At 38.1% G+C, this 12,898-nt stretch overlaps 1 pseudogene; it reads right to left on the bottom strand.

Moving 5' to 3' along the window:
* Positions 1-1,851: 1,851 nt before the first annotated feature.
* LOC122341276 lies at positions 1,852-11,465 on the bottom strand (annotated as a pseudogene).
* Between the last annotated feature and the right edge of the window lie 1,433 nt (positions 11,466-12,898).

The following is a 12,898-nucleotide window of genomic DNA, read 5'->3' as shown; positions in this document are numbered from 1 at the left end:
GCATAACAGCCTATATGATAATTTGTTCAGATATAGAAGTAGTCATATGTCCACCTATGCTCAGCTTAGAAGGAAAAGGTTTCTTGAGAGCACTATTGCCAGCATCAGGATGTTTGTCTTGAAGGAGTGACGCTGGCTGTGATATAATTAAACATAGAAGACAGATATAGATGCTGATACTGACTGACAACGCATAATTAAAGACTGGCACATCATGAGGCACCTCTGCAGAAATGACACGCAGCCTAAAAAGAAGACGCATTTTTCCGAGTGAAAATGTTTCCAACCATTCTTTATATTTAAAGGCATGATTGGTGAAATACAGTCACGGTTCGTACATAGCGATAGTACAACATTGTGACTAAACAGCGCAATGACAAAAAAATCCAAAATGAGTACCAAAAATATAGGAATCTTGCGAAGCGGAATGTGTAGACAGCTTAATTGCAATCTCCAGATGATCTCGACAGAAAAACCAGACAATGAGGCGTTTATAGTTTACCAGCTGCAAACTGGAGAAATAACCGTTGAAACCTTACTACCGAAAGAGGTTAATGATATGCACGAGCTTAAAATAACAACATCCTTCAAGTTAAAATAATAACATGCCTTCATGCCCTTACAATAATAGCATGTTTCATGTCTCTTTATTATTGTCAGAACGACTACGTTCATTTTCTGGATTATAATTACATATAAAAATAATAGCCAATTCTGCGTGATTATTTCAGTTTTTTTCTTGTCAGATTGGTTGAACTATTTCTAAAAACATCAGTGGACAGATTAACAAAATATCCTTAAGATAAAATCCTTCATAGCTGCTTATTTTTAAGCCTAAGAAGGATTAAAAAGAATTTAGAAGTTGTAATCATTTGCTCAGCAGTGGATCCTCTGCAGTGAATAGAGTCCGTCAGAATGAGAAGTCAAAACGGCTGATAAAAGCATCAGAATAAAATCCACACGACTTAGGTCTATCAGTTGTGCGTTATGTAATTCCTTCTCGTAGATCTATTAATACAGAGCGCTTCTGGACACATAACCACCAAGCCCTATAATAAAGTTTCACTCAAGTAGAGCTATCCATCTCCTGTAGATCCTCCTCTAATCCAAAATCCACCAACTTGTATTAATATTAGCACTAATCTCTGCACATTCTCATGTTTTAGACAAGGCTGGAAGGCGTTATGGATTATAGACACATATTGTGGCCAGAAGTCATGATTTAAAGTTAAAACTAACACTTAATAATGCAGGTATTTGTTTACAAACCAAAAGCTTTTAACTACAAGATGTTAATTGATGTTTTAATCAGCTCTTTGGGACTCTCACATCCTGTGGCCACCCCTTCACTGCAGAGGATCCACTGGTGAAGTAAGTGGGAGAATAATGTTGGAATTTCTCCAAATACAATCTGTTGAAGAACAAAGTCCTCTATATCACGGTTGGCCTGAGGGTGAGTACATTTTTACAGTCATTTTTTTTATTTTAAAGTGAACTAATTTGGTTCTGAATCTTTCAAGACTTACTTATAAGTACAATCATACAAGACTTTACATTTAGTATGCACCTGCTAACTTCTCTCCTAGAAGATGTGTCAGGAATATTCCTGGTGTTTTTAAATCACAGGATACAGTGAAGAACAGATCAGAGCGCTTGATCCGGCAAAATTTGATCTCCAAATAAAGGGACAAATGATTAAAGCACTTAAAAATATATTTTTTCAGGCAAACATAAAAAAAAAAACAATTACCACAAAATGCCTCTTCTGATCAGATATGGTATTGCTTATAGAAATGGAGAGACTTTGCCCCCAGAAGCAAAGTCTAATGGGTGTGTCCAAAACAATTTCTCTCATAGATTCGTCTCGAGCTGTTCTGTCAGAGGAGACTGGAGCACATCTGAGTTTTGGGCCTCTGTGCTGATTTCAGCCTGTTCCCGATTTTGCCAGCTTCCTGTCCCAGTCTGTCTGCACTTTCTCATTGTCCCACACAGTGGAGGGTTTTCTATGTCACCTGATGTATTTTGGGTGCCACGTGCCAGTATGTGCTGGAGAAGCACAAGCAAAGGGCTCTGCTGAAAATGCTTTCCAGGTCCTAAAATCAAACTGATCCATGCTGTAATCCGATCTAGAAGATGATGTTGTGAATGATTATGAAGACAGAGGAAAATTGAGACAAATGCAAAACAATATAATAGTAATAATAATAATAATAATAATAAGTAGCGTGGTAGAAAAAAGTTTGTGTTTACATAATATGTGATATAACACACAACATATTGTTATTTACATATATTATATACCTATATTTATGTGAAAATATATACAGCAGGATGTGTAATGTATTTACTATATACACATAATAAATATGCACAGTACACACATATATATACACACACACACACACCTACACACACATATACATACATACATACATATATATATATATATATATATATATATATAAAATGTAAATAAAAATCTATTTTGAATGTGATTTATCACGCTAATAATAAATGCGTTGCTTTTTTTCTTATACTTTTCTGTGTAACTTAATCCACATGTACTGTAAGTTTAAACATGTTTAGTTTGAATTAATACATAATTAGTAGGTGTTCAAAAACATTTACACTATGGAAGCCACTAAATGAAGAAACTGACTTTCAATTCAAAACTAAAATTAAAAATAAAATTGTTGGTGAGTTTATATCAATTGTGACATTCATTACTATGCAGCTGCAAGTTCATATCCTGCAGTTACTGAGAGGAAAAGTCAGAACTGTGAGATGTAAATTTTGCAACTTTAAGACAAAAACCCACTCCTTTTATCTCACTGTTTGTTTGGGTGTTGTAAAACTTCATCATACTGTTTTGGTGTTCCAGTGTGTTTTGATTGACTGATTATCAGTTACATTCTAAAGCTCAAATTTAGACTATAAATCACAGGACCTGCTGCGATACTCCAATTTTAGAAAAAAAAGAAATTTGAGTGGAATAATTAATAAGTAGAAGTTATATTTACTTGCATATATGGGATGTGTGGAGGATCTCCTCCATTTGCAGTACTTACAGGATCTTATTAAACATAATAGGAAGGGAACTTCGTCCACAGGTAACATTTTGCTGAGTGGTTCTGCTTTGAGGAGCTGGCTCCTTGTAATGACATCATGTAGCCCAAGTCCAGCCGGAGATAGTCCGCCTCCACCAAGTTCACGAATGTTTGGTACTGCTGCTTCTCTGAATGGGTCCACCTGCATCTTCTTCTCTCCAATATGTACCAAAAACACACAACAACCAACATGAACAAAGCTCCCATTGTCACATTAACCTGAAAAGTGAGAACAAAAACCCCGCTCACGAGGTCCCAGTCAGGCCACTTACTCCTCCACCTCTCATCAGATTCTGCAGGCGGCGCTTGAAAATCTCAAACCGCAGAGCGTACTTCAGCTTCACCAACGAGGTCTTACAGGCCTGTATCTTGCAATCTGTGTATTACAGAACACAAGAAACTGAATGCTCACAAAACATGTGGTGATATATATATGTAGAAGCGATTTTGGGGTGGTAATGTTAGTGATAATAGAGCCTTCGGGAGGGCACAGGACCTAAAAAGATTGATTTAAAGCATCCAAACAGGGATTTGGGGAAAGTGCAAAGAGAAAATTGCCATGTATCATTAGCCTTGGCCTATATACACACTGCTCTTGCAAAATCTAGTGAGCTGCCCCTGTGAGTGGGCAGAATTTTAAGAGGCAGACGTACCTTTTAAGTTTCTTCAAAAGGTAACCCATGTTTGCTACCTTTTGAAAGCCTGTGTTCAATGCCAGATTTGGCCTCTGCTTGAAGATCTATTGCTTACATTTCTGTATTAACAGGCAGCTGCTTTGGACAACCATTCCAAAATCTAGGGTCATTAAGTTTTTTTGTTTTGGCTGATTAATACTTGCTTTTATTCTGTGAGGTGGCATTCAATTTGGTAAAGATGTTTAAAGGATTTATATTTCAAATAAATGCTATGTTTCTTTAAACTTCAAAAACTCCTGAAAAAGTGTCATGATTTCCACAAAAAATGTTAAGCTGTAAAATATAGGACTTTTTTCCACGAAGCATCACCTGAACGCTTTCCTAAGAGTATCATGTATGACACTGAGAGACTGTAATAACTAGAAGAAATTATAAGCTTACGCCATTATTAGAATAAATTAGAAGATTTTAATAATATTTCACAGTATTAGTGTTTTTCTCCAAATAACTACCAAGCTTTGCGAGTATAAGTGACACTAAATATAAAAAATCTTGCTGCCCCCGAACATTTCAATGAAGCAGTTTAAATGAGCAGCAGAGACTGAGGCACAAATTTGGAAAGAACAACAAACTGGGATATAGAGACTGAGACCTCTTTCAGAGATGTTATGAGTGGGACAGGGAAGCAGCCCAGCTCTCCTCTTGTCTGAGGTCTGCATGGTGGGGTCACTGCTGTTGGGAAGCATGTGGTTTCACCACATAGCATTGATCACACTGGACGTTCATGCGGCTCTGGTATACAAAAGAAAGGCTGTAAGCAAATGTTTAGCGTTGGAAATGAATGCCGTATCTGTTAGAAGGTAACGTAAGTGAACTTACTTGCCATCAACAGCTGCTATAATCTTGCAGGCAATTTCTTGCTCTCTCAGGGACCTTAGCAATGCGCTCACGACCAGTCGACCCGCGCTTCAGGTTGATCATAAACACCTTTAAAGCACACTTAAAAATGCGCTGAACACAGCATTACAAAATAACAGTTCGATCTAGTAAAAACACACCCACATGTTTACCTCATCAAGTCCATTTGTCAGGTCTTTTGACAGGTTTGCAGGCAGAAGTATCTGGAAGGCTCAACTGGAGGATTTCGCGCAAGTACAAAAGTGGTTACATTTGATAAGGCATAAGTATACGTTTTTTCTTCTTTGTAAAGCTGACACATACCATTGACCTCCATCAAAGTATGAATGAAGCTGTCTGCTTGTCCTGCTGCATGTGGTGCTGTGAGCTCGAAGAGGCACTGGGAGGGTGCCCATAAATCTCCCTGTTACAAAGAAACATTTGTACCTCTGCAAAACCACAGAATACAAATTAAAAGTGTGAAATAAAAGCACAATATCATCTTAAAGAGAATAAGTACACGCAAAAATGTAAACAAGCACAAGGCACCTAGTGGCAAAAAATAAATTTGCGTTTTCATTCAGACCAATGTGAAAAGACCAACAAGTCTCTTGCGGGGAATATGCTAATGTTTTCATTGGCGACAACAAAAAAAAAAGCAGTTTGGGAGTTCATTTTAAAAATGACTTATTTCTACTTTATTTTGTGCACTTTCAAATTTCATTCAATTTCAAGATTCAGATTTTAGGTTACTTGGGCATGGGATTGCAGGTGTATCAAATCACCACCTGCCATCCGGGCTGAAAAAGCAAAGACATAATGTCGTCAAGGCCCAGGTGTAGTCTGGATGTGTGCCGGGTGAAAGCAAGCATTCTGGAGCTTCTTTCATGAATCAACCAGGTAAGTGGAGTGCACCATAGAACAGCAAGCAACCTCTACACTTGCTTGCGCATGTGGGGATGTAGGCAGGCGTTACGTTTATAAATAGCCCTGGAGAAGTTTGATGATACGTTTTTTTGTTTTCATATTTTTGAGAAAAATGAAAGTTTACATACACATATTGAAGTAACTAAGTACCTGGGATGTCATTTCCACACAGAAGTTTGAATATACAGCAGACTCCATCATTGGTGCCACAATTGTCTTGTTTTCTTTTATCAGCTTCCACAAGGCGATCTCGGTTGATCAGGAGGTTATCACAATCAATCATCTGGAAAAATATAAAATAACGATACATTTTCATGCGCATTAATAAGCTGCAGACCAAAAACAAAACTTAAATCAGATAATCACCAAATACAATACAATCACGAGCTAAAAAATTATTTGTGTTTAATGTTACTGATTGTATGCGACACAGTATTCAAGAGGCCACCCTGCAGACTTCAAAGAAATCTGCAGGGTTTTGGACTGATTTTATGGAACAATTGGACTACAGCTGATGGCTACGATTTTCTGTGTGGGTTAAATATTGCAGAAATGACATTGCTTGTAATAAAACATTATGCATTCCACCTATGGTAAAGCTCTGATAGATATAAAGTGTTGTGAAGGATGGTACTGTAGTGGAGGCATTGTATCGGCGTTTATGATCAATCTGCATAACCGTGGCTGAAAAATATGTCATTTAGACCTGGAAAGGTCATATTAGGGGTTTTGACGACATAGGATATGGCGCCAAGCTCAGTCTCCCATTTATCGCGGTAACAGAGATTCTATCAAATAATCATGATAATTAGGCGATTAATCAGTAATGGCCACGAGTCTCTATTTGCTGGCTCTGAGATTCATGGTCTAGTGAAAAAGAGTGGACGGTGCGTGGTAAACTCACCATCAGATAGTCTGCCCCACATCTCACGTGCAGACTCGGCGCTGCCTGCCGCAGTTTCATGATGTGGGCGTGGCGCTCATTAGTCCAATCCTTCGGTCCTCCCTCATCATAATATTTCCTGTAGGAGAAAAAACAATGCATGCAAGGAGATGCAAAAACTGAAGCAGTTCGTGCAAACTCAAGTGAAGAAACTTGGCAAACCTTGGTTCCTCCTTTGGCCTCCACTCCACATTATGATATAGTTTCTGTACATTGATGAGCCAGTCTGCGCCAGCAGGTAAAGAAGTAGTGTTGTCCAATATTGTGGTCAGTTGCCACCTGTCAGAAACATACAAAGGTGCTCATTACGTGCACTTTACTCTACAGAATACAATATCTGGTGAAACTAAAGATTACATGGGCCTAACCACGAGCTTATGACCTGCACTTGCGGCAGTATAATCACACCATATTAAGGAACACATTTCAGTACCATAATGTATATTTAGACCAGCAACAGAAGCTTAGTGAAAAAACACAAAGCTCCAAATTAAACTCTCTACAGCAGAACTAGACTAAAAGTGTAGGAGAACATGAGTGTGAAACTGCCAAGCTATCGGGTTATCACAGAGAGACAGAGGCAAGATGAAGTAAACACACAGAGGTAAGTCCCATTCTGGTGAAGACAGGAGTTAAAGCACACATGCCCTACTTTTCAATGGCTCTCTCTCAGAATGAACAGATGAGTCTCCCAGAGGAAGAGTGGCTTATCACAGCTGTGAGGCCTAAGAGATCAGAAGTTAACCCATTCACTCTGTGGCAGCCTACTACTACCACAGTACCAGAAAGATTCATGATTCAAGTTACACTGCGATTTTAAAATAGTGGTTTTTCAACCTTCCACGTCAACACAAGCGGTCTCTGTATTTCTGTTTGAAATTGACAAAGCTGCCTGTATTCAACACGGCTCGTTTTAGATTATATTATTATTTATTTATCACATTTCACTTTAGGTGAGTGTTTGATTATGCTAATATATTCATAATAATTTAATTTTAATACTTTTTAAGGGTAATCCGAGGTGGAATTTGCCATGACCTAGTGTTAATAATGATGCGTAGCTTAAGGTTAATTTTGGTTTCTGCCATTGTGCGAAAGCGGGGAAACTGTGCAGTGGTTATCTTAAAAAGCTATTCCCGTTTAATTTATCAATAAACTGTTATTTTTGTTGTTAACGTAATAATGCGAATGCAATCACATTAAATAAAAAAACACAAACAAACCGGGTAAGGGTTTAAGGGATAATCCTGCAAAAAACCAAAAAATAGAAATCACAGTTTTGTCACCTCGTTTCTTATTTATTTATTTTGCTGAACACAAAGGAAGGTAAAATGTTGGTAACCAAACAGTTTTGGTTTCCTATTCGAGCTTCCATTTTATATTGTCTATACTATTTGGTTGCAGCTGCAAAATACTAAATCATACAGGGGAGTTTGAGTACATGATGACATTTTTTTGCTTTTGCTTTTTATATATAGAGGAAGAATAAAAACAAGTAAAGGAAGAGAAAGAATATGGAGTCACTAAATGTCGAATTGGAGCATGAACATGATCATCTGACAGCTTTTAGTAACAAAAAACCTTAATCTCTATGGTAGCCTGTAAAAAACCCATATACTACCAAATACACATTTACATACAGAAGACAAATAAATCGAATTACCAAGATATATTATAAATGGACAATCAGCTAATCACTGTCCATGCTATACTGTATGTAGTTACTCAACTGAAAATTTCTTTAGTGGACAAGAAATCTTGTGAATGATATATTAAACTAATAAATGAGATCTAACAAATCAGAACTAAGTATTCCAGAAAATGCTTTAATACAGCGTGTAACATTTCACTGTATTTCTGTTTTTGCCACGTGCAGCATAAGCAGCTTAGCTAAACCGCCTGTAATTATGTTTTATTCCTTGCTGTTCTGAGACACCAATTCAAAATGAGGTGGTGAGCTTCCGTGAGTGGTTTGGCAACTGACAGCTTTACAACAAAGCTCTTCATTCAGAGGTTAGGACAAAGACTGGAAAATTCAAACGAGTAAATCCGGCAGAGATGAGCAGGACGCAGCAAGTATGGAAGCCCCTCCTATCCATTTTCCCCCTTAAATTTGCCCTCCAGAGCATCGAGTTGCTGGCAGACAGATGTTCACTCTCACGGATACCAAGAATGAAACGCTAGTCCCAAAGCAATTGATACCAGTGTCTGAGTAACTAAAGTGACCCCTGTACCACAAAACCAGTCATGCAGGTGATTTTTTTAAAGTGAGATCCTATATATCATCTACAATAAACAGGTTTTAAAGACAATATTTGGGCGGATATACACCTATGTGAGATCTGGAATCTGAGGATGCAAAAGAGAGACTAAATATTGACACAACTGCCATATGTTCGTGTAAATTATATCATGTTCATTATAGAATTATATAATATCAGCAATATATATATATATATATATATATATAATTTTGATCCATTAAATTTATTATTAGCTATTTATACATATATACATACCTTTCCCATGCTACTAACTAGTATTGTGGTCGTATAGGATACTAGTGCCTATCTAATAAAGTACTAGGATGGTTACTTGTAACATAGTGCTAAAGAACAAATTGATAAATAGTTAAACTGGAATAGTTACAAGCAACAAAAAAGCACGCTACTCGTTTTGCTACTTTTTAAGAATAAAGGATAATTTAACCAGTCACACAGCATGGCATAGATAATTAGTAACGTTAGTCACTATTGGGCCAAACTTTAGAATTAATAATACAGTTGTGATATTAACGCGGGAATGGCATTGTGACGTGGTATGGGATTCTAGCATTATGACATCAGTAAAGAAGTGCGACCTGAGCAGCTGCACATGATTACACACACACACACACACACACACACACACACGCATGTTACACACACACACACACACACACACACACTCTTACCACAGCGCGATCCGGTCTTTAGGGTAATCGAGGCGCTTCGATAGTACCGAGGAAATGCGGCGGCGGCGAGTGCTGGGCGTTACGGCAGATGAGCGATCATTACTCCGGGGCTAATATAGGAGACTCGGGCTCCAGCGCTCTTCGTGGAAGTATCCTTCAGCTGGTCGGAGTTCATCAAACAGGACCACAGCTCGCCGACACCGACAACACGAAGCGGAGCATTGTACAGCGAAGCGCTCTTTACAAACAGGCATACGAGCCCTCGAAGCAAAACCACTGTTACCCAGAGGCAGAAAGTTAACTACGGGTAACTTTGGTTTAAATAATTCCGCCGACCAAAATCTGCCTGCAAGTGACAACACTGCAGTTTGGAAGACGAAGCGCGCGTTAAAAGGGGACGTTACGCTGACGTTTAAAGGAGGGACCTTTAATCTTTAAAATTAAGAACACTGATAGTTACACGTTACATTAATTTATATTTAAAAACATTACCCGTCTTTATAAAAAATAGTATTTATATTTAAATATTATATTATTTAAAGCAACAAAATTGTACATGATTGTATAAATAATTAACTGTAAACTGTCACTTGTATAGTTAACTGCACAGTTAAAAGTTAACCGTAATAACCTGTATATAACACCAATTGCAAAAAAAAAATAACTCCAGCAAGTAACATTACGCAACATTTTGAAGTAGAAAGTATTGTAGAATAGTGTTTTCTTTCTGAAATATGCCTCCAGTTGATCCGTATCTTATTATATTTAAATATAGAATATAAAAATAAGTAATACATACAACCTTTTTTCATCTCACTTCAGACGTTTATATCTCAGTTTTTTCCCTCGCACGTCTGAGAGAAGAAAGGTCAGGCTAAATATATACTTCCAATTGTGAGAAATAAATTTGATTGTGAGATAAATTTAAAAAAAGGTCACAATTAATGTTTATTCCATAACAAAACAGTCTTCCATAAGCATGAAATACAACCAAAGAAAATTTGCATAATGGATATTAACCTCCCAAATATATATTTTTTAAAAATAGATTCAGACCAGCAACTAAAAAACTGTTCAGAGAGTAGCCATGGATTTATTTCATCTCAGAAATACCATACTATAGTTTCCACAGTCGTTATTGGCCTAATAAAGAAGCTACAGTAGGTGGTATTAATAATAAAAAAGAGTATGCATTTGTTTTACTACTTTATTGTTTAATATAGTATCAGTGCAAGCAGTTCTACAGCAGTTTCTGGATCCCATAGCACCAGTTTGCAATTATAAATGATAATTGCCAGTAATTACATTCCTTCTGTCCTGGGTCTGGTTAAACACAAGGGCTTTTAGGTGCTCCATGAGAATACTAGACAGTTCTGTCTCCTGAATTCAAAGCTTTGCTCCAGGACCTGGCCTCTCCACCTGAGGCGTGGAGGGGAGGCGGCTGGAGGCTCATCCACCAGCCAGAAGAGCTCTCCTGTCAGGTGAGACCAGAGCTGCTGGAGAGGCAGGGCCGTCTCCACCTCAATACTTTGCTACAAAAGTAAAAATCACGGAATAAAAACTGAAGCAGTAGGAACATCAGACTATAGATTTTCATAGAGATGAGGCATAATGGAAAGTGCCCACCTTGAGCACAGGAGCTTTGCTGCCCCAGTTATTCACAAACACTGCATCAGGCAGGATTAACTGTGGGTAACGTCATAATTGACGTTGAGAGAAGGCGGTGGTTTGGGGAATCAGAGATGGAGTGCCACTGTCCTCTGGCTTTCCTCTAAAAAAATCACATTTTCCCATAACTTTTAGAGACGCTTAGAAAGAAGCAAAGTCAATCTGATACTCACACAGAAGCCATTTCAAATCATGTAAAGCATCAATGGGATTTAGTGACAAGTCAGAATACACTCATAGTAAATGTTGCATTGCTGCTTTATTTAAATTTCTTTGAAAACCTGCAATAAAGGATGATCCTGAAAGAAGAGCCAGGTGTGTCCATCTGGTCCCATTCTATAGCAATAGCATATCAAAAAGGTAGAATTTGCTCTGTGTTAAAGCCTACAGCCAGCAAATATGAATTGGAATAAATAAATCAATCAAATGAGTTCAATGTAATCCGTCCTAGAAAAACCATCGCTTTTATACTCAGTTTTGCCAGCATAGTCATCTGCACATTCTTGCCTGCAGATGCGCATGGGATCTATAGCCAGAATCTTTTCTTCCGGAATGCTGATTTTATGAAACAACTGATTCTGCTTAGGATATAAAAATAATCAGTGAAACATAGTTTTACCCTGCGACATGATCTGGCCCAGATTGGGGATGTTATATCAGGAATTTGCACTCATTCAGGCGCTTATTTCACTCGCAGATGATCCATGATTGGTGAGCAAGTAATGCAAAACTTCTCCAAACCATGAAGAAACAAGCTTGGATGAATGCGAGTGTAGTAAATCACAAAACTAATTATTTTTACAAAGCGGAGTTGCAGGAGTGCCTAAAACGTTTTAACTGTTTTGTATATTTGTTTCCCATATCTTAGTTTCCATTCCTATGAAGTGTAACATAAATATTCGATTTGGCTGTGCTGCCAGTGACTGAAAACTATAGTTTGCATCGATTAGCTCTACAGGTGTTGTGGATTCCAGAGTAAAGACTACCACCCTTCTAGTAGTCACCTTATATAAGCCATACGTGCTTTCAGGATGCCTAGATAGACGAGTCTCTGCGTCACTTGAGATCCAATGAGCCATTTGCTTGCGCAGTCCAGGTCTGGGACGGCAGGCAGCTCCTTTACTCCAGAATGGACACCAAACTCCCACTCCTGAAAGGCCTAGAGCTTGCACCTGTGCTGGAGCTTTTCTGCTGGCGAGAACACCAGCTGGGCTACAGAGAGGCGTCAAGCTCCCGGTCACTGGGGAAAACCACCACTCTTCGATCCAGAACTATAATTCTCTGAAGTAAAGAAATGATTGTATAAGCCAGTTTAGGTGTTAAAATGCGCATCAGCTATCACCCAGCACAACTCCATACACGTATCCAATTTAACATTTATTTCAAAAAGGAAATAATAAGTCAACTGACGTCTGGAAATACGGGAGATGTGAACAACCTGTACAGTTTAATTTGATCGAGTCGAATAAAAGAAATGTGCACCAAAATGCGTGCACTTAAGAGCCCTGCCGACAGGCTAGGATAACAATGGCACGTAAGATTTATGCTTCGTGTTTTATGCACTTCAACTCTAGCTTATAAAGCTACAAAAACTAAAGAAATGACATCTCTCACCAATGAATGTGTTTCATAGTAGTGAGATTTCCCTATACATACGTACCTCGCGATCTTAACCAACATCCAATCGCAGCGAACGTTGAATTCTGTTACGTTCTGGAGTAATGTAATTATCCGAACGGGGTCGAAACTCCCGTTTCTAGATATTTAG

The sequence above is a fragment of the Puntigrus tetrazona genome, chromosome 3 (assembly GCF_018831695.1).
Source record: "Puntigrus tetrazona isolate hp1 chromosome 3, ASM1883169v1, whole genome shotgun sequence".
Classification (NCBI taxonomy): Eukaryota; Metazoa; Chordata; class Actinopteri; order Cypriniformes; family Cyprinidae; genus Puntigrus; species Puntigrus tetrazona.
The sequence above is the reverse complement of the archived record's forward strand: the minus strand, read 5'-3'. Positions and strand labels throughout refer to the sequence as shown.